Source organism: Scylla paramamosain, chromosome 18, assembly GCF_035594125.1.
Source record: "Scylla paramamosain isolate STU-SP2022 chromosome 18, ASM3559412v1, whole genome shotgun sequence".
Classification (NCBI taxonomy): Eukaryota; Metazoa; Arthropoda; class Malacostraca; order Decapoda; family Portunidae; genus Scylla; species Scylla paramamosain.
The window spans coordinates 18,840,830-18,864,304 of NC_087168.1; the positions used below are offsets into that span (position 1 = coordinate 18,840,830).

At 43.4% G+C, this 23,475-nt stretch overlaps 1 protein-coding gene across 3 annotated transcripts in view; it reads right to left on the reverse strand.

The window, feature by feature from the left end:
* Positions 1-23,475, reverse strand: part of LOC135109235 (putative neural-cadherin 2) — a 312,599-nt gene that overhangs the window by 250,408 nt on the left and 38,716 nt on the right. For all 3 annotated transcript variants that reach the window (XM_064020468.1, XM_064020469.1, XM_064020467.1), the window contains exon 3: positions 15,817-15,887. The gene's annotated coding sequence lies outside the window, so the exon portion shown is untranslated. The remainder of the gene's footprint in view (positions 1-15,816; positions 15,888-23,475) is intronic.

Sequence of the window (23,475 nt, forward strand, 5' to 3'; positions counted from 1 at the left end):
ATACAAACAGACAAATAAATGGATAGACAGACAGACAGACAGACAGACAGACAGACAGACAAATAAACGAACTGGAAAACTGAACATGGATGATAAAAGCAAAATCTGACTTTTTCCTTACAATCACAAAACCAGTGTTCGTAAATCACAGACGCGAATAAATGCTACAATGCCTACACTAATGTAAGAACTATAGAACATGCTAAGAAATCTTGCTAGCAACCTTCGTCCTATATAGAAAATCCTTCCCTTTCAACCTCTTGTGGCGGGTAGAAACGTGTGTGTGTGTGTGTGTGTGTGTGTGTGTGTGTGTGTGTGTGTGTGTGTGTGTGTGTGTGTGTGTGTGTGTGTGTGTGTGTGTGTGTGTGTGTGTGTGTGTGTGTCTGTGTCTGTGTCTGTGTCTGTGTCTGTGTCTGTGTGTGTGTGTCTGTGTCTGTGTCTGTGTGTGTGTGTGTGTGTGTGTGTGTGTGTGTGTGTGTGTGTGTTTCATGAGAGGGAGAGCGAGGAGGATAGGAGTATAGAAGGGAGCTTTTGCGTGTAGGAGAGAAAATTGATAGGAAAAAGAGAAAAGGGTGAGAGAGAGAGAGAGAGAGAGAGAGAGAGAGAGAGAGAGAGAGAGAGAGAGAGAGAGAGAGAGAGAGAGAGAGAGAGAGTATGGAGACCCACATGCGGGATCGGTCAACAGAGGGTGCTGAAAAAGATACAACCAAACAATAGAAAAGTTGGCCAGCAAATAGACAAATAAAACTATAAAACTACTGCATAAAAGAGAGAGAGAGAGAGAGAGAGAGAGAGAGAGAGAGAGAGAGAGAGAGAGAGAGAGAGAGAGAGAGAGAGAGAGAGAGAGAGAGAGAGAGAGAGAGAGTAAAATTCCCATCCTCCAAAAAAACAGAATAACTTGCTTGGGGGAAGAAAACAAAAAAAAAAGAGAAAGGAAAAACAGATAAAAGATTATGAAAAAAAAGGAGGACGGGAGGCGATTATATAAAGACGTAAGGAGAAGGAAGAACAGGAACAAGAACAAGAGCACCAAGAAACACGTAGCAGCATCACACTATCACTCCCTAGGGTGCTTCCTTCCGAGGCGTGGGTGGCGCAGGTGCTTGGGGGATAAAAAAAAAAAAAAATTACACAGTCGCTTCCCCATTTTCTTTTTCTTTAGTCAGGAGTGTTTTCTTTAAAATAGGAAAAAGAAGTGGGGTGTGTGGGAAAAGCAAGGGGAGTAGGGGGAGGGGGAAGGGGAGGAAAAGGGAGAGGAAGGGAGAAGGAAAGATAAGAGGAGGGAGTGTGAAAGAGACTGAGGAGAGAGAGAGAGAGAGAGAAAAAAAGGTTTGGAGGTAGATGCATGTGGTTTATCTCGTGTGTGTGTGTGTGTGTGTGTGTGTGTGTGTGTGTGTGTGTGTGTGTGTGTGTGTGTGTGTGTGTGTGTGTGTGTGTGTGTGTGTGTGTGTGTGTGTGTGTGTAGTGCACGAGACTGCATGATGGCTTAGCAAAACCATCTGAACATACACAGAGAGGCATAGGGAGACGAAAGACAAACAGAGACACACAAACACACAAAACCACACAAAACCAACACCCCTTACATAGACTAACACCACAACAACAAACAAGAACATTTACCAGACAGAACAACAACGATAAGTCACACCTAACAAGGCCGTAAGATAGGACACGAGAGGATACTACAATAACAACCCAAGGGGGAAGCTTATGAGCACCACTAAAGAGGCAATGAAGAGATGAAAGGGCAACGTGGAGAGACGAGGCTTAGGGTCAAGAGACTAGGGGGATGTAAGACCCAGTTGACAACACAAGAGTGGCGTTAAGTAAATGGGGTGAAAGGCGTAGATCTCCCCCCCCTTGTGGGAGATAGAGATAGAGAGAGAGGCAAGGATGGATAGTGCAAGAGGGGGACAAGAGAGAGAGACAGAGGGGGATCAGGGGTCGGGAAGGCAGGGCGCGAGGGGAGGGGGTAAGAATGTAATAAGTTGCGGTGGGAAGCTAGGCGACAAGAAATAAGGAGTTTTGTAGTGGCTGGAATACGAGGGCTGAGAAAATGAAAGTGTTTCTGAAAGACTAATTGACGAGGAGGTGGAGAAAGAGGCAATGAAAAAGGAGAAAATACTTATAAAAAAAAAAAGCTAAGGAAATAGTGGATACCAAGCTAAATTCAAAGTTTACAAGAATAAGAAATGAAGGGATTAAAAGAGAAAGGTTAAATAGAAATACATGAGAAAGAAATATAATGGTTTAAATAATTTAGTGTGCAAACATGGGGTGCGGTGTGGCAAGGGAAGCGTGTGTGTGTGTGTGTGTGTGTGTGTGTGTGTGTGTGTGTGTGTGTGTGTGTGTGTGTGTGTGTGTGTGTGTGTGTGTGTAAACTGAGATCACACTGTTGCCACCATCACATAATAACATCGCCACCACCACGCCGACGAAGACGAAGACAAAAACACGAAGAGGAGGAGGAGAAGGAGAAGGAAAATAAAGACAGGGACGAGGACAAGAAGTGAAACGAAAACAATGAGAATGGTAAGAAGGAAAACAAATAAAAGAACGAGGACGAGAAGGAAAACAAAAAGAAGGGCGAGGACAAGAGGGAAAATAAAGGCATGGACAAGGATAAAAAGAAAAACAAAGGCAAGGAGAATGATAAGAAGGAAAACAAAAGCAAAAACGAGGAAAAGAAGGAAAAAGGAAATGGTAACGAGGACAATAAGGAAAAAAGATGAGGATAAGAACGAAAACAAGAACAAGAATGAGAACAATGACAAGAACGAAGATGAGGACAAGAAGTTCATTATACCGTAGCCACCAGAACAGTCACACCACAACCAAACAATAGATGGCGTTGTACTGCACGGTACTGTTAAGATGCGTGCTTCCTTTCCTCTCCATATCCTCAAATTCCATAAAAACTCGCCCCATAATCCTAATCTTTTCCCCGTTGCATTCTTATCCTTAATCCTACGACCTCGCCTTTCCCTCTCCCTCTCTCTCCCTCTCTCTCTCTTATTCGTACTTCGTCGAGTCCTATGAGAGCGAGCTACTTGTTGTATCTTAAGGCCGGGTTATGTTTTTCTATGTGTTTTCTAACTGACTTCCGTGAAACTTCGACTATCTTACCAGAGGCACTGAAGTATCAAGGTGGCGTTAGGCAGAAATCCGTGTTTTTTTTTAAGGACACGTCTACAAATTCTTTCTGTGTCTGTCTCTCTCCTTCTCTCTCTTTTACTCCGACTGTTCTTCATTTTCTTTTTCTTTCTTCTTTCATCTTCTTTAATTTTCTTCGTCTTCGTATTCTTCTTCATTTTTTCTTTTATTTTTTCTCTTATTAACTATGAACGACATTTTTTTGATTTGAAAAAAGCTGATCATTAACTTCTAGATCTGAAAAAACAAAAAATCAATACGTAAAAAAAAAAAAATCCCTGAATAAGAATGCACCTCAAGTCTGTCCTCGCGTCCAGTCACTGCAGCAGGATACATCACCATCAACACCACCACCGCCACCACCACCACCACCACCACCACATGGCTGCCGCAGTAATACATCACAGCATCTCATCTCACGCAGCATTCGGAAACGCTCACTAAATCACTCACCTCCTCCTATTGCGCGGCCTCGTGGCGTGAGACTTAAACGCACATTTTCCACGTCCCGCTAATGAGAAAACTGATGGATTTGCATATTTAATCTGTTATTCGCTCCCATGGTGGTAAACTTCACTGCAGACCGTCCATTGCCTTTCCTCCTTCAGTGCAGACGCTTACAACGTGCGGTTAATGAAGGCGCGGCGTGTATTAGACGTTATCGTTGCTGTTTGTCACATTTTTCATTACTGTCAGGAGGAGGAATCAGCTGGCATTTGTTCATATATCCATGTTGAGATTTTATCCTGTTGGTATTCGTGTGTGAATGAATGAGAGTTAGGAGGGAATGTGAGTGAATGAGTACAGGTATGTGAGAGAATGAATGAATGAATGAACTGGCAGAGAATATGAGTGAATATGTTTTGACCAGCAAGAAATGGAATATAATGAATGAATGAATGTAGCAAAAAAGTGAATGAATTAATGAGCTAGGAAAATTAGTTGATGAATTAATGCACTATCCAAAATAGCAACTAAATGAAAGAACTAGCAAAAAAAAAATAAATAAATTGATGAAAGCCCTTCCAAAAGTGAATGAATAAATTTGTAATAGGAATAAATATGAATGAAGAGAGAAATGAATAGAACCAGAAAACAAACATATCACAAACCAGCAAAGGAATACGAGGACAAAGATTACAACCATTACAAGACTACAAACGAGGGAGGGAGGAAAAGAGAGAGAGAGAAAGAGAGAGGGAGAAAGAGACACGCACTTATTACATTTTTGTGGGAATGTTATCATATTCAACAAACGAGCGCACTAACCACCCGCCCCGACCCGCCGCGGTGCATGCAAATCAGCGCGTCCAGCGAGAGTGTGCATGAAATTAAAGGAAGATAATTTAATGTCTGGTCGCAATCAGGGCTAGGCGGAATTTTAAAGTTTTTACCGGAAGCAGCTCGCCGGAACCCAAATTTGCTGCGCTGCGCCGTAATATATTCACTTGTTATGCCAGTGTTGTTTTGCCGCGTCCCATCCCATCACATCTCTCTCTCTTTCTCTCTCTGTCTCTCTCTCTCTTGTATGTCATTTAGCCAAGTCTTCATTATCGTTAGGTTTTCCACTCTGTTCAGCTGAATGGTCATACAGGTGAGTGTGCCTATTCCTACAGGTAAGAAATAAGCACCTTACCTTTTATTTTATGCGTGGGAACATGGCAAGGGTACAAGAAAGGGAGGAGAGAAAAGGGTATATATTTCGGCGTTCCTGAGAAAAGTTAACCAGAGAAGAGACATCAGATTTTATGGAGACAAGTACAATAATAAGAAAATAAGAAAAGACATAAGGGAAAGGAGGAAAGAAAAGGACAGTTATTTTGGTGATCTTGGGGAAAGTTAAGCAGAAGAAAGAAGAAAATAATAATAATGAAAAAAGGGGAAAAAAATACGTAAGAAAAGCAAAGAAAATGTTATAATAAAAATGTAAAGTTCACAATATAGACTATTTCATTTCCGGAGAACCTGTTTTTACTCGATAACGCGACCTTTACTTAGTTCCCACCTCACGATAAAGTTTGCATCATGTTCGTTATTCGTTACTAGAAAAAAAAAAAGACTATACATTCATACACTAAAAATGCAAAAAAATTCACTTTCATACCTACATTTCATCGCATGTCTCTGTAGATTCAGAATTCACTTTGTGCTTTTTTTTCCTTAACTGACAGCAAAAGGGAAAAGAAGATGGGAAAAAAGTTCAGGTTGCAGCCGAAACTTAAAAAAGGTTTCAACGTAAAGTGGTGTGCTGGAGGCAAGTTCTGACGAGGGAAAGATAGATGTGTGTGTGTGTGTGTGTGTGTGTGTGTGTGTGTGTGTGTGTGTGTGTGTGTGTGTGTGTGTGTGTGTGTGTGTGTGTGTGTGTGTGTCCTGCAATAGGCTGTTTTTCCTTTCTTTTCTTTCTTTTTTTCGTGACTTTGCCATCAGTTAATCCCGCCCTGAGCTGCCAGGCCGGGTCACGCCTCCACCTCGGCTCTCTGAGAACTAAGTTTACTCGTTACCGGATAAGAGGCGAGGCTCAGTATAGGGGCCCATGCCAGCCTCGAGACAGGCCGTGCTGCCCCGGGGCGAGCATCGAGCCACCACTGATATGGGCCAAGATTGAATCACCACACAGAAGTACACCGGATTTGGCATACTAGCCCTGGAATCTGGTAAACGCTGAACTTTGCCGACCATCTTCAAGAGTAAACGTTCTGGAATATCACTAGCCACACTGATGCTGAGGCAGAGTAGAGGCCAGGAGATATATGAAATGGAATGAAGGGGACAGAAAGACAGAACGAGGGATTAAAGACAGAAAGGATTAATACAGTTTTTTCTTCATGTGTTCTCAGGAATAAAAATGATAGAATAAGAACGATAACAACACACACTGAACCTAAGACAACAGAGGACAGGAGGAACATGAAATACAATGCGGAAGACTGAAAGACACAACGCCATGAGAGGATTTGCAAAGCTCTCTTCACTTTTTCATATCTTCATAGCTGCTGGCATATGAACAAGGCCAATACTAAATACTCAGAATCTGAGGTAGAATAGATGAAACAAAACAAGAGGAGTAGGAGGAAAAGGCACAATGAGAAAAGCAGCAAGTTTTTTTTTTTTTTTTTATTAGATTTCAAGAGTAAAGGTTCTGTAATATGAACAAGACCAATATTAAATACTCTGAATATGAGGTAGAATAGAGAACAGGAAGTACATGAAATAAGACAAGAGGAATAGGTAGAAAAGGCAACATGAGAGGAGTAGCAGGTTTTTTTTTTTTTTTTTTCCTGCATTCTCAAGAGTAAATTTGCTGGAATATGAAAAAAAAAAAAACACTATTACCAGATGCCCTGATTTCGAGGTAAAACAGAGAACAGGAGGTACATGAAACAAAACAAAGGAAAAAAAAAGGAAGGACGGCATGAGAGAGTCAACAGCACCATGTCAATAAACACAATCACGCTATCTCTGCCTCTGGTCTTGGGGGGCGAGGTTTTCGTACGAAGGGAGTTAATTAATGTGACAGTCAAACGTCCACATCATCAAAACATGTTAAACGTCCCGAGGCAGACCCACGCTGCTGGTCCCGCCAAGCCCCACCCTCTGCTATCACCAAATGTTTGACTTCACAGGAACGCGACTCAAAACAACTGGGGGCTCGGAAACACACGCCGCAGGACACAGGGACAACTCTCGCCGCTTGTTTCGTTCATAATTCCCGGGAAAAATACGCAAGAAACGCTCTGAATTTGAATTTAAAACAGGACACGACTGAGATAAGAGAACGACAGTGCGGTGATATTGTACCGTGCTTTGGAGTGAGATAGATAGACACAGACACACACACACACACACACACGCTAAAAACAGACCAGCAAATGACCCACACACACCAAAATGTCCTCGAGGGAAGAGTGAGGGCACGGCGAGGCACACGGGGAAGGACGCAACCTAATTGTCTTGCCATCCATCAGACCGACCAAGCCGCCACACACCTGAGCCCACATGCACCACCACCACCACCACCAAGACCACCACGGTATGACTCGCATGTGTGTCAGTAAAGAATAATGGTCCCAGAATCGCTATGAATGCAAAGCCTCGCCGCTCCACGTTCTCCCCACCAGGGCCTGTATCGCCACGCCAGCTGGTATGATGTGCAGGGGGTGTGCACCTGCCTGGTATATCATGGAAGGGGTAGTTTATGGAAAGTTCACGCCACGTCTATCCATGCCTCGCTGTGATGTGTCAGTGTCTGTGCCAGTGGACAAATGTACTAGTTGACAAGCGTAGTTCATGGTGTGTGTGTGTGTGTGTGTGTGTGTGTGTGTGTGTGTGTGTGTGTGTGTGTGTGTGTGTGTGTGTGTGTGTGTGTGTGTGTGTGTGTGTGTGTGTGTGTGTGTGTGTGTGTGTGTGTGTGTGTGTGTGTGTGTGTGTCATCACATTAATACTTAAGCCATCCAAACAAAGGTCACTAAAATTTCCCCAACTTAACTCAACTTAACAATACATTATTATTATTCATTCGATAAAGAAAAATGCATAGCCTGACACCCTCTTCTGACAAACTCTACACATCATCACCTGTCACCCTACGAAATTCGTCACATTTTCTTTCCTTTCCACCCTTTAACGTTCCCTTCTCCCCGTCAGAGTAAAGAAAAAACAGTTCACTTCTTTCCTCCTTTACTTTCCGCGCGGTCTTGAGGTATTAAGGCAAGTTCCGCCCTATTGAAACAAAGAACGCAATAATCTTGTAAATGCCAGATAATTGATGTGGCCGGGGACCACTAAGGCAGTTGTACCCAGTTCACGTTTCCATCAGGGACTGGCGGTGAATGAAGCTGAGCGGGGAGAGTCCTAAGGCTAACCACCAACACAAAAACCAGACTCTCTTTCCTGCATACTGACACCGCTGACACCGCCTCTCCTCCACTGAGCTCTGGCATAAGACCACGGCCTGACCACTAATCTCTGACACTACGTTCTTTATTCCATCAGTACTCATGGTATGAATGTTTCTTCACATCCCTGTATACAGACACTTCTAAACTAACACCGTCTCTCGTCTACGTCTTTCTTTCCATCAGAACCCACCCTATTAATGTTTTTCCATTGTAACGGTCCGTAACCTTTTAATCTCTATATGTTATGGGAATATTGCCAGCATGGTTACCTACAGTTTCACTATTACTTATCATACAGATCTACAGTTCCTTGGATTACGTGTTACGTGTCAAGGGGACGGGATAAAGGTAATACTCATGTTACGAGTCACTGACAAGGATAAGAACAGGCACAAAGAAGAGGACAAGAACAAGAACGAGGAAGAGAAGGAGGAGAGAGAGAGAGAAAAAAAAAGACAAAAGAACTCCCTTGAAGAAACACTAACAGCTTCAGTATTGACATGAAACGACAATGGAGGAAAAATGCGCCTTCCTTGTGTCTGCTGGATCAGGGCTTGGTGAGCGGGTTTGAAGCAGGAACTGAGCGAGGACAGGAGGAACGGTCACCTGTGTATTTTATCCCAGGTGACGCTTCCCCTCCTCCGCTGCCTACATGAAGAGATACACGCTTCAATAGAATAAAATTTAAGACAAAAAAAATATCGAGGAAACTGAATGTTTCACTGGAATTTTTAGTCAGCACTTAAATTATTCCACTATCAAACGAAACACCACACCACGATAGACACGTACACGATAATCTAGTGAAATAAACTAAGAAATTTAACGTTTCAATAAAATTTACGGCCAAGACCTGTGTGTTTAACCTGAAGGTTCTCTGCCACCTAGACGAACAGGTACACGCTTCAATAGAAGGAAAGTTAAGACAAAAATGTCGCGTTCAGTGGGATAAACTACGACATTTAACGTATCACTAAAATTTGCAGTGAATTTAAGCCTCGAAGCACTCTGCACGCTACCTAGACGAACATGCACACGCTTCTCTTAATAAAATACAAATTAAGATACAAAAACATCGACTTCAATGAAATATACAGAGAAATTCACTAAAATTTAGTCGGGACAACCACCTCAGTATTTAAACTCTTCTCTTCCCCTCCTCCACTATCACACCCAGATGAACACGCACACGCTCCTCTTAATAAAATATAAGTTAAAGACACAAAAACATCGCTTTCAGTGAAATAAACAAGAAAACTTAATGTTTCGCTAAAATCTACAGTCAGAACACTCACCTGTGTATTTAACCACACATGACTCCTCTCCTCCTTCACTTCTCTTAATAAAATAAAAGTTAAGACACAAAAACATCGCGTTCAGTTAAATTAAACAAAGAAAATCAATGTTTTCACTACAATTTACAGTCCATTTAGGCCTGGAAGGGCTCTGAAGGTTCAAATCACACTTAAAGAACCCCACACCACTGTTTGCTCAACTCTAAATGGACGAGACGATAGCCAATTTAGTGCCCGGAGCACCTAACGTGGATACTCCTAAGTGACTTTGCATGTCAGGAGGGGCGTACGTGGTAGGGCCGCCGCACGTAACGGAGACAAGGCGCCCAGGTAATGTCAAGCTTTGGTGCGGAGCTTCAGACACACTGGCAGGTTTTTCACTTATGTATTCACGCAGCGACCTTTCCATGCTTCTCTGTACTCAATGGAATCACACACGCGGAATTCTGGACACACACGCGAAGACCAATGTTTACAGACTTCTAGGTGTATATTCAGGTACACTGACTGCTTTGGTGACGCTTAGGTGCTGTGTGGTCTTGTGTGTTCCTCGTGTGGTGTGGGGAGGACAGGCACGGCTATCACCACCACCACCACCACCACTACCAGCATCGATACTACATCAAACAGGAATCTAAACAACGGACGCTTCGGTTAAAAATTGAAACAAGTGTCAGGATTTCACTGGGCATGTTTTGTTAAGAGTGACCGCTGGTGTCTCGCTGGTGTGGTTTAAGATTTTAAGTGTTTACTGGTTTATTGAGAGAATGCACAGTCCCCTCCACTTCCGCGTTCATCACTTAGCGCTCCCAGTGTGTGAATCGCCTGCTGTGAACCGCCCCGCTTGATTCGACTCTTATCCGAGACACATCCCAGTCAGTACGAGTAAGCGGAAGGGTGTTGGTGGCATTAGCGGGATTTACTTCGGATACGAGTCGAAGCAGGTTCACAGCAGGCGATTAACACACTGGCAACGCTAAATGGTGAACGAGGAAGTGAAGGGAACTGTTCATAAAATACATACATACATACATACATACATACATGAGGATGTAAAAAAAACAGGGAAGGGGTGAATACAAAGAAAGGAAATAAAAGAAAACACCTAGCTATCTATCTATCCATCTATCTATCTATCTATATACGTGGCCAGGAATCCTACAAGGGGTGGATCAGACAAAACACAACAGAATACACAGTTAAAGAATGTAGTCAGGTGGTCAGGTCATCCAAGACACAACCGCGTCTAAGGTGAATGTGTACACGTGTCATCACTACACGTGTCATCACTACAGGAATAGTCTTTCATCAGGTGGCGGTCGAGGTGGCGGTGTGTGAATTCTTACCTAGCCCACCTCACCTCACCTTGTCATTAATTTACCACATCAAAGCACTAATATTCACCTTCAGAATCCTGATTTAATTACACCCTACGCATCTCAGGGGAAATCATGACAGACGCCACAAAAAGATCCTTGACTCTTGACATCAGACCAGTTTTATTTATTTATTTTTTTCCTCCCATAATCACGTAATATTTTAAACACTTCTTTTTGTTCCATAGTCTCTTCATTAGCTCCGAGGCAGAGAAAACACGAAATTAATCTCCTATTCTCTCTTTTTTGTTTCCCTTAATTATTCTTTACAGTGCTGTGAATATTAGTAAAGGAAGACTGAAATAGCAAAAGGTAACAGAAATGTGGCGACACTCGAAGGCAAAGGTGGGAAAGCCTATATCTGCTTTCTCTGTGCCCATTATTCTGTACACTGCTTGGAATATTAACAAAGGAAGACTTAGTAGTAAAACAGTGATGTGAAGGAAGGCTCGTTTGGTGATGCAGGGCCTGGACAAGAGACTGAAAGGGGAGATGGAAAGATTTGTATCCATTTTCTGTATGTTCATTATTCTGTACACTTTTGGGAGAATCAACAACAAAAGGAAGACCTAGCAATAAAAAGGTACAGGAAGGCACTGCTTGTCTGGCTTTCCTGGACACGAAGACCGAAAGTAAGGTAGCAAGGTTTATGTCTCCTAAACGACTAAAGCTGGAGTCAAGTAGAACGTAGAGACGGTGAGAACGTCTTGCTGATGGGGAAGATTTGCGTGCGCTCTGAGCTACGCCTTGCTTATGGCTATTATTTCCCTGTGATTTGCACCTGGTGAGCTCCTTCCCTCGTGCACCAGGAGTCGTGACTGTTAAACTCGTATTCTCAAGCGATTTGCCTTCCTGTGAACTTTAATACCAGGATCTGACGCAGGATGATGCTGATGTATGTTACTTGCCATAATGATAGAACCGTGTGTGTGTGTGTGTATGTGTGTGTGTGTGCGCGCGTGTCTGGCCGCCTCACACGTCTTAGCAATGTTCTTCCCGGCACTTCCTTTGATTGTGACAGGAGGAGGCAGGCGGCGCGAAGTCAGTCAGCCCAGCACATCGACACTTTCAAGCTGACAAGTCCCCACGATGTCCCGGAACCGCTGCCAACTTCATATAAATCGTGACGGAAGGAGAAACAAGTGACGGACAAAACGCTCCCCCTCTGTACGCAGGTGACCCTTTGATGCAAATACTACGCACATATCTCATCAATTTATGGCTTTTGTTGCATTGTACCTTTCCCGCTTCACGTTTCCTGAGTGTCACGACTATTGGAAGCGTGACACTGCTTTGTTCCCAGCATGATATTGACACCTTTTTGCCCGTGTTACCAGCGCCAGCCGATCCCGTCAGACTGCCCCCCTCTCCCCCGCGCCGCCACCGTACTGCCAGCACACTCTATCCTCCCTGAAGCCTCGTTCCACCTGCTGCATCGTTACTCTGCCTCACGGAACACCTGCAACCTTCCAACCTTCCCCTTTCCTAACGTTTTTTTCTCTCTCTCCCGCTACCAAACTGGATTGTGTCTATTTTAAAGCATCACTGTGCTTCGCCAAACTTTTATGCCACTGCCAGCGTCCTCACTTCCTATCCTGCCAGTCCAGCTCAGCCTCCGTGCCTTTTGCTCCCTCACTTCACCAGGTTCTGTGCGCCTCAGCTGTGTTGCAAGACTAAGGGTCAGGTTATCAAGTAAGCCTCCTCCCTTCCTCTTATAAGCTGGGAGGAATAACCACCCGCAATAGTCTCTGAGGAAGTAATACAATTCACTTCTCGACAAGACCCTTCAGGGAATGGATTGCTTAATAATATGAAGCTTAGGACTGTATTCTTTACACGATTTACCGTCCTATCTCTTATATTTAACATGCCTTAGTTTAGGACTTGGGGTTTTAAGGGAAGTTTTTTATGATTCTAGTGATAGTTTAATGAGAATTCCACATTTTGATAACATGAGAGTTAAAACTGTATTCTTTCACCGTTTCGGCATCCCATCTCTTACATTTAACACGCTCTAGCGAACGTTTCTTTTTTTTTTTTTTTCAGTGGCGCTTTTATGTTTCCAGTGATACTTTGATAAGAATTCCACGTCACGTTCAGAGATCGGGTGTCTTAATAAAAAAAAATATTAAGTCTGTATTTTTTAACCGTTTCAGCATCCCATCTCTTATATTTAAAAGGGTTTAATGGAGGATTCCGAGGTTTTCAAAGATGTTTTCATGATTCTAGTAATGGTATGATAAATTTCACATCATCTTCAGGGAATAGGTTGCTGATAATATAAAAGCTTGTTGGTATTCTTTAAACGTCTCTGTATCGTATCTATCACGTGTAACAAGGTTCGATAGAAGCTTCTGGGGGTTCTCAAAGGTGTTTTCATGATTCTAGTGATATTTTCTTAAGCATTTCACAAAACTGATACGCAAAAACAATTATAAAAATGTGACTAATTTCTGTGGCCTTGGAAAACTGATTAATAACAAAATAAAATAAAATAATAAATGAAAAATAATAAATAATAAAAAAAATAAAATAGAGCAATAAAAATGTAAAAACCAATAAAAAAATGTGTTTAAGAATATGAGCCTTAGCATCTCAGAAAACATACATAAATCACATCTTCTTTACTAAAAAAAAACTCCGGTGCCTTGACTTTCATCTCCCCTGTATATAAGAAAACTACCTTTCTCTCTTCCTCTCCCCTCCACGGAATGTGAGGGAAATGTGTTTCTTTGTCCGGGAAGTTCAATCTCGTAAAATTCTTTGCTGGACCAAACACTCGTCTGCCCTCCTGCTTCCACCGCCGCCCTCCTTACACGTTACCTCAGAACGGATGGGTAAAGACTGGCCCCTCAATATTCCACTGATGTCAGGGGGGGGGAGGGAAAAACTAGCACTTTTAAAGCCAGCGGAACCGGAAAGAGGGAAGGAAATGAAAGGGAAGGAAGAACAAGGACGGAAGGATTCAGAAACAGGAAAAGAGGAGAAGGAAAGGAGAAATCGAGGCACCAACACGGAATCTTTTACCTCCATTGAAAGAGAGGAAACAGAGAGCATGGAAGAAGCGTGATGAACAGGAAAAGAAGGGAGAAAAAGGAAAGACAGGGGCCTTGCCTGCATCCTTGATTATCTCTACATCAAATAAAAAGAAAGGAAGAGAAGACAAGGGAACAGCGTAAAGCATAGAATAAACAACGAGACAGGGATAAAATGGAAAGGAGAGAAAGGAAATTACAAAAGTCTTAATACAGTCTTTTCCTGAATTTTCAGCTATGTTTACCTCAAATACAAAAAAACAAAGAGAAGGCAAGGAAATAGTGCGAGGAACAATTGAAAGAACGAACGAGAGAGAGAGAGAGAGAGAGAGAGAGAGAGAGAGAGAGAGAGAGAGAGAGAGAGAGAGAGAGAGAGGCCTTAATACAATGTTTACCTGCATCCTTAGCTATCTTTACCTCTAATGAAAGAACTGTAAGGAATTGCAAGGAAGAAGAAACAGAACAAGAAGAAAGAAAATGAAAGAGAAAGAAAGAAAGAAAGGAGAACAGAAAAAGGAAAGGAGAGAAATCTATAAGTCTATAAAAAATAAAGATAAGATCCTGACGTAACCTTAAGACAACAAATAACAAGAACAGATACAATGCCACTAAGATAAGAACACCAGAAGAAAGAGCGTAAAGGAAACAAAAAAAGAAAAAAGAGGAAAGAAAAAGAAGAGAAGCCCAATAGCCCATATAAAGAGATATAAGACCCTCACGTAACCTTGAGACAACAGAATAATGTCAATAGATATGAAACCACAGAGAAAAAGGCACCCCTGACCCATCCCATCATACTGAATAACCTCTCTTCTATGCATTTTTTACTCTATAATATGAAACTGTCAATATAAAGTGGAATAAATGCAAGGGGGGAGATTATATGATTGCAATATACATAAGGGGGAGAAACAGGAACAGTAGAGCAGCAAGGGGGAAGAGGGAAGCAAGTTACAAGTCTCCGTGTACAGGAAGCACTACAATTATAGAGGAAGCGACAGTCCCATGCTTCAGTCGCGATGGGAGAGGAGGAGGTGGTGCCGCGTCTCCCTCCATCCGTGTTATTTACTTGAGCGGAAAGAGGTGTGTCCGTGTGTGTGTGTGTGTGTGTGTGTGTGTGTGTGTGTGTGTGTGTAAAAAGTGCAAGGTAGGAACTTTTCAATACCGGATGAGAATAAATATTTTTCCATTCTCTCTCTCTCTCTCTCTCTCTCTCTCTCTCTCTCTCTCTCTCTCTCTCTCTCTCTCTCTCTCTCTCTCTCTCTCTCTCTCTCTCTCTCTCTCTCTCTCTCTCTCTCTCTCTCTCTCTCTCTCTCTCTCTCTCTCTCTCTCTCTCTCTCTCTCTCTCTCTCTCTCTCTCTCTCTCTCTCTCTCTCTCTCTCTCTCTCTCTCTCTCTCTCTCTCTCTCTCTCTCTCTCTCTCTCTCTCTCTCTCTCTCTCTCTCTCTCTCTCTCTCTCTCCCTCCCAGATTGTTCCTTTCCTCCCATAATTTTTCTATCCTTCTCTTTTTGTTCCTTCACCGCAACACTTTCCTATTCCCGGATTCTCCCTTTGTTCTCTCCCTCTTCTTTCCTTCACATTCCATCCTCCGTCACTGCAAAGCCGCCTTTAAGAATGATCTCTCTTTCAATCACTTAAACTTTCGTCGCACCCTCTCACCCTATTCCTTATATCTCCTCTCCCTCTTATCCCATTTTCCGTCACACTGAAGCCGCCCTGAAGACAGTCGTTCCTCTGCATATACGTTCTCATTCTCCTATTTTTCTCTCTTAACTTGCATCATTCAAATTGTGCTAAGGGCGGTACTCTGGTCGTTGTGTGGTGAAACAGGAAGGTCGTGAGGTTAAGGGTTTTCTTCTGATTCTTTATAGTTTCCCCTTCACCACGTCTCTTATAACTCTTAGCCAGTGCCGCTCAAGCATGGTACTCACTGTGTCGTGTGGCAAGATAGGAAGGTTGCGAGGCATTCTTCTGATTCCTTGTACTCTCTCCCTTCACCGCATCCTGTACTCCTTCTAACATATCCCCGTCAAATTGTACTAAGGATGGTACTCACCCGGTGTCCCGTAGCAAGACAGGAGGGCCGCGAGGCTCAGGGCGCCGCCGGACCGCCGCCGCGCCACGAGTCTGTTTGGGAGATAAAATTCGCTGTAATTAATCTTCCATTCCGGGCGGCGCGACGCGCCGATTACCTCCACAGAGATAAAGTGCCGCGCGAGGCCCCCAGTCGTTCTTTTCCTTCGCCCGCCGCTGGTCACGAGGACTCGCAGGAATGTGTTTGCTGAGGTAATGAAAATTTTCCTGCGAGTGGTTTTCCTATTTTCTGGTCTGCACTTGTGTATTCAGTTTATACACAAATACATATTTATGGCTGATGTGTTTCTGTAGACACTTCAAAATCTCAATCGTATCTTTGTTATGTAAGCGAGGTACAGGCCAATTGAGGTGTCATTCCCTAAAGGAACAAGCCGAAGGATCATCCAAGATTGGAGCAGGAAGGTCTTGAAAATATTGATGGGGATGGTTGGTAATGAAGAGCGACAGGTAAAGCTGAAGATATTGATTATTCAAATGACACCTACCTGGACTGGCGGCTAGCAACACACTGCTTAAAGTTACTAATGATAATAGACACCGCATTAGGACAAAGAAAAGGAAAAAAAAAAAAACCCTCTTCACCTCACCTCAAACCTTCCTACCTTCCAGCCCAGCTCAAAAAACCATGATTAAAGCACACAAGCTGCACTTTTGCACTTGCTCATTCCCCAACCAAGTCCCACTGTCTTCTTTTTTTTTTCTTTTTCTACCCTGATGACACCTCAAGGCTTTCTCCCTCACCTTTTCTAAGATTAATGCCAAGCTGGCCTCCTCCCTCCTCCCTATTAATTAACCAGTATTCTCAATCATTTATCCCTTTCTCTGGTAAACACTGGAACTCCCTGCCTGCTTCTGTATTTCCTCCATCCTATGACTTGAACTCCTTTAAGAGGTAGGTTCAAGACACTTATGCTTTAATCTTTGACGACCGCTTCTGACTCTGTTTGGGAACCGGCATCTCGGTGGGCCTTTTTTTTTATTATAATTTTATTGCCCTTGGCCGGTGCCCCTCCTACATAAAAAAAAAAAAAAAAAATGTAACAAACACTCAAGACCAAAAAAAAACCCTCCTTACCTCGCCCTAAACCAGCCCCAGCCCAAAACACAAGCACCCAAGCCAGTCTTTCCCTCCAGTGTGTGTTATACGTGAGCCTTGCAAGCCCCGCCCAGACCCGTGAACGCGTCGCCCGAGTGGCCGTGTCTGAGGCCCGGCACTTCAGCCTCACCGGGACAGGTTAATGCTGCAGACACGTGTGCCTTTATGGATCCTTAGCGAGAGGGACTGCTAATGGTGTTGTAAAGACGACGGCAAAAATGAAAATAGTAAAGCAGGTAAGGAGATAAAGTGTAATAGTATTAATAATAAAGTATCAGGTAAATCCACTTATTATATTTCTAAAGGCTAAAAGCTGACGAGGACGGGAATTGATATGATAAAGAAAATAAAGGAGTAAATTAAATGTCACCACTTATATTAACGGAATATGATCAGTTTTTTTTTTTTTTTTTTAACTTGGATTTACAGGTTGAACGTTGACAGGGACGAGAACTGATATGATAAAAGCAAACAAAGGAGCAGAATACCATCACTCATAGCAATAAAGCCTTGGGTGTATGACCGGCTACACTAACAAACCATACCAATAGTTTAAACATAACAAATTTCAAGGTCAGATACTAAAGGTAACCTGCCCGTAGTAGATTTTTTTTTTTCCAGCTATCACCACCACCACCACTACCAACAACAACAAAAACAATATCATCACCACCACCATCACCACTAGTGAACACAAGAACGCGAATACTAATGACCTGTCCACACTAGTTACTTTTTTTTTCCACCATTACCACCACCACCATCATCCCCACCACCACTAGAGCACCAGGACGTGAATAGTTTGCAAAAGGCCAAACTGTCCACACGAGGCACCTCCTGCTGGCGGTGTGCCCGAGGTGATGTCCTTCGTGAGTGCTGGGAAGTGGCGGCCATAACAGCGAGACGCGTTCATGCTCGGAGGCTCCGCTCATTACTTCGCAGCCGTGAATGGGGCGAGTGGCGAGGGGAGAGGGGAGAGGAGAGAGGGGTGGGGAAAGCGGCGAGTGGTGAGTAGCAATGGGAGAGGAGCGAGCGGAAAAGGAGAGCTGAGCGAGGCGAGTGGAGAGGGGCAAGTGGCTAGGAGAGAAGGGAGAATGAAGGGTAGACGTGCAAGTGGTGAGTGGTGAAACTAGAAGAGCATGGGGAGAAAGGCGAGTGGCGATTGGTGAGAGGAGAGGAGCGAGTAGGGAACAGGAAGTGTGGAGTGCAGAGGAGCGAGGCCTTCCCTCTAAGCGCAGAATACTGGCAATGCTGAACAGGACTAGTTATGCCCCATTGGATATTGGGATACTTAGAGCAAGAGAGAGAGAGAGAGAGAGAGAGAGAGAGAGAGAGAGAGAGAGAGAGAGAGAGAGAGAGAAAGGAAAGACAGGACGATCAGATGGGCAGCCTTGTCCCACCAGCCACGCCACTACAGCGATCACCAGCTGGAACTAATTGAATCCGACAAATATTCGGACATTCCCGCTTTAATTAGTTCGCGGCATTCATACGGGAACTCCAATTTCCTCAATTATTGCTTTTCAACGGACGATACACAACACAATACTAGTTAATAATTCACGTATTGTTACACTGAAAGGTTTAGTGATTTTTGCCTCAATGCTCTTTGCGTAGGAATTATTGCGTTTTTTTAATGAGTGCTACTGGTAAGAAAGAGCATTCAAGTGATGTTATTTAGGTTTGGGAATTGCTGCGTTATTTAGCGAGTAATAATGGCAAGAGACAGCAGAAAGGTAATGCTACTTATGCCATCGTCACTTAAGCTTTTATTTTTTTTCTCTTTTTTCCAGGTTTAAAAATATGATACAATAAAGAACGTGAAAGTTGTTGCGTTGGTAGCGTGTAATACTAAACAGGCAGGTATTGTTATTAATGTCACCTGTTTTTCTTTCCTGCCTTACAGAACAGACAGACACTAGCAAATCTAATACGCTAACGAGGATGACTGATGAACTACACCATCTGACCCAAAAAGGTGTAGGAGAAAAGATACGATAGTGCAGGATAGTTAGCAATGTAGGATAGTAAAGTTAACGCAATGAAGGCAGAACGCTATCCAGATCAAGGAAGATTAACCCTTTCAGCACTAGAGGCAATTTGCAAGCTTTTGAAAATCACGTTCTAGTTAGAAAAGGATCACTAGAGATGGATTTTAACGTCCTCACTGCAACAAATATCATCTGAAACGTTACGCACTCTTGTAATGACATCAGGAATAGTGTTATCTCTATTACGGCAAGTATATGAAACTGAAGGCTGTCTTCTAATGGCATCAGAAGTAAAGTTAGCTGTGGACAAATGACTGATGATGAATTTTAAGGTACTCGTTACGTCAAACCTCTAAAACTGAGAGTAGTCTTGTTAAACAATTAGGAATAAAGATTTCTTCATTACGATAAATCCCTAAAACTGTAATCAAACGTATAATAGCATCAGGTATAAGGTTAATAGTGGATAGATGACTAGTTATGATCTTTAACGCCTTCATAATATCATCTAACACAGAACGCAATCTTGTAATGTAAATGTAATATAAATTTAACCGGTGTCGTGGTAGTGAAAGAGTCAGGTGGTGTTTGTCTTCGTCCAGCGTCACAGTCACTCATCAGTCACGCTCTCACAAAGTTCCACGTTCCGCTAGAGTACGTGAGCAGTTTATACGTCTCGTGGGTCTCTGCTCGTCTCCAGCAAAGTGCAGACTACGAGACTACGAGCCCAAGGTTGGTTGTTGCTCTAAAGTTACTGTAATGGAAATAAATTTTAGTGATTCATTCGTTCTTATTTCCGCTAAGAAACAATGCATCGCCAGTCTAGCACGGTATTCAATCTGTGGGCAGCGACTTGGTAGGTTAGGTTAGGTTAGGTTAGGTTAGGTTAGGTTAGGTTAGGTTAGGTTAGGTAGGTTAGGTTAGGTTAGGTTAGGTTAGGTTAGGTTAGGTTAGGTTAGGTTAGGTTAGGTTAGGTTAGGTTAGGTTAGGTTAGGTTAGGTTAGGTTAGGTTAGGTTAGATTAGGTCAAGTTAGGTTAGGTTAGGTTAGGTTAGGTTTGGTTTCCTATTGGTTTGGTTAGATTAGGTTAGATTAGATTAGATTGCTACTGTTTTCCTTGTGTTCCTCTCCCTTCATTATGTTAAGTTACACTGCCGCTGTTTCCCCTGCCGCTGTTTCCCCTGTGTTGCTGCAGTGTTGCTTTAACCTTTTAACTAGTGATGACATTATAATAGCTGTTGTTATTGCTGAGTCATTAGGGAGCTTTAAGAGAAGATTAGACAGATTTATGGATGGGGATGTTAGGTGGAAATAGGTAGGTATATTTCATACAGTGAATGCCACTTGTAGGCCTGATGGCTTTTTGCAGCTTCCCTTATTTCTTACGTTCTTATGTTTTTATTATCTCTTGTTTGGGTATTCCTACACATGATTTAACACAATACACTCACAGGCACTAAAACCCAAACACTCAATGTGCTTCCAGTGCTTTCATAACTGTTCTCTAAGCTTTCAGCACATTTTAACAAGAGTGAGAGGAAGTCGGCTCACTCAAAGGGTTAAATAGCTTTGCCCTGACACCATGAAAGGAGGTCACGAGGAAGAAGATCACTGCACGGAAAGTCAAGTGTCATGCGTTGTTTCCGCTTGCAGTGACTCACGTAGAGCACAGAACATGTAGGGAGCATCGTGTTAGGGACAGTGATGGGTGAAGACTGAGTGATGCCGTACTAACCCACAGCCTATCACGTACTTAGATTTAATTGAAGCGGCACGTTAAATACGCAAGACTTCATCACAAAACATATAAGGCGTAGTGTGTTAGGGACAGGTAAGTGACGTGTGAAGACTGAGGGATGTTGCATTAACCCACAGCCGATCATTACAACGTCAAGTTAAATATGTTAGGTCTCAAGACACTTATCCTCCACCTTTAGATAATCCCTTTGGCCTTTCCTTTGAAGACCTGCACCTTAGTGGCCTTTTTTTCCTCCCTCTTTATTACCCAGAGCAATGACCCAGAGCCAGTTACCCTCTTGCATAAAAAGTCATGTAGCACTATGGAAAAGGCGAAGGGAGAACGACAAAGAGGAAGCAAGGACAGGTGGATGACCAAGAGCGCTCCAAAGGGATGGAGGAGGCGAGCATGCTGAAGGAATGAAATAACAATACCGAAACTGGGGAACTCTGCAAGGAAATCCTGAGAAGTAGAGAGGGAGAGGGAGAGAGGGGACATGCAGAGAGTCGTGTGGTGGGACAGCTTCGTGATGTGTGAAGACCGAGGGATGTCCAAGGGATGTCACAGTAAGCCACCGCCCGTCACGCACTGGAGAATGTGTGAATGTGTGGGTGGGTGAGAACAAAACAAGTCCGGAGATGGGATTCTTGCTTGTGCTGTCCATTGTGTTCCGGAATTATACATGTACCTCTTGAATTATATATGTACCTTGGTTCCCCCTCAACAAAGCTTGCATTATGAGTTATTGATCAATGCAAGACAGCTGCAGTGTTTTCGCAGGGAGGAGGAAGACAAAGAAGAGGAGGAGGGCGCGTGTGAGCTCTGCGCAGTAAATGGAGTAGTCAAGAGGCGGAAGTACCGATTCCGGGGATGTAAATGGTCTTGTAATTATGTTGGTGAGATGCTCTGGGCACGCCGAGCAGCACTAGGCGGGTCGTGATGAGTCTCTGTCTCAGCAGCGAGCCATTCCAGGCCAGGGTGGGGAGAGGCGCGCAGGCACACGTCCACACTGAACTGCCGCACGCAACATTAATGCGGCCCTCCCTGCTGACCTGAGGCGTCCCGCAACTCTTAAGCCGGAGTAGAACTGCAAGTACTGCTCTCGGTTAGATTAGGTTAGGTTAGGTTACGTAAGGGCAGGTCAAGTTAGGTTAGGTTAGGTTAGGTTATGCAGTGTTACCACTACCCTCTCTGCTAACTTCATACACCCCTCAACTCTGAAGCTGGAATACGGTTAAAAGTACTGCTCTGGGTTAGGTTAGGTTAGGTTAAGGTGCGTTGGGTTATGCAACGTTACCGCGGCCCTCGTCTCTGAATGCAGCCACCCCGAAAATCTGAATTATGTTACCGCTATGCTACCGCCACTCTTTCCACTAACCTCAGGTACCCACGCAACTCCAAAGCAAGACTCACGCTGTAAATATTCCTCTGGGTCCATATTTTTAAAACACATCTCTCGCACTATTTCGAAACACAGTGGAGATGATCAGTCAAGTTCTCATAGCTGTTACTGTCACTGATGGTACGGAATCCTTATAAAACTGTTACTAAAACCACGGAAAAAAAAAAAAAATGAAAACTACAGTCCTTTCCACCAGAGCCTGATAAAGTAGTGGAGAGACGCCGAAACGTTTGCGAATTCGGTCCCTGGTTACATAAAAAATAGTTTACCCAATATGTCGTGCAGCACCGGCCACTCAGCTTGGAGAGGCCGGGATGCGGAGGTTGATCTTTTGATGTGCGAGGACTTGAGGGATGTGAGTGGGTCATGAGGGGATGGAGTGCGTGGCTTACTCCAAACTGGAAGCTCGTGTGTTAAAAAAAATAATAATTTCGTCCAGATTTAAAAAGAAAAAAAAAACAGCACTTAATAAACTCAATATTTGGTCACCACTGCACACATGACATTTCTCTACGATCAAATATTCAAACTCTAAGATACTCGTCCTTCAGGCAGTATCAGATTTCAGTCCAGATTTACGTGTATTCCAGGCAAGACTCGCTACTTCACTGAACCGAATACTCTCCACATATTTGTTCTAATGCTTCTTTCCTAATACACCAATTCCAAGGGACTCCTCCTGCAAGCAACATCAGATTTCAGTCCAGATTTACGTACATTCCAAGCAAGACTCACTATTTACCTCCGTATTTCAGTGAACTAAATACTCACTCAACATTTGTTCTCCTAATGCTTTCTTTCTAATATACGAAAATATACATATACTCTTCCTTCAAGCAGTTTCAAATCCCAGTCTAGATTTACGTGTATTCCAAGCAACGCTCACTGTTAACCTCCTTACTTTACTGAACCAAATACTCGCTGGCCGCATTTGTTCTCTTAATGCTTCTTTTCCTCTCGCTGTCCGCCCCAATCACTCAGTGGCTCGGAAAAACTTGGCCAGGAGAACCGGGCGCCGCTTGAGGCCTCGCGATGCATTGCTAACTTTCATGCCCCAGGTGGCCCCAATGCCCTCCTGTCCCCGCTGCATGCTCTCTCATTGCTCAGCCAGACTTTCCCGTCCAAGGATGCGCCGATGAAGGGAAAGCCAAGGTCAGAAACACGACTCCCAGACCTCTCGCTTCACGCTTGTCTGGAAAATGCGTTCTGGAATCTTAGTTTTAATCTTCCTCCATCTCGTTTTTCTCCAGTTTCTCCAGTGGCAGACGTCTAAGTTCTGGTATCACTGGTGCAATATCAACTTCTTGCCTTTGTTTGACCTCCGCCACAACTGTACTTTAAGCCAACCTTCTCCTCATGGCCAACTTAGGACATTTTTCTTATCTATTTATT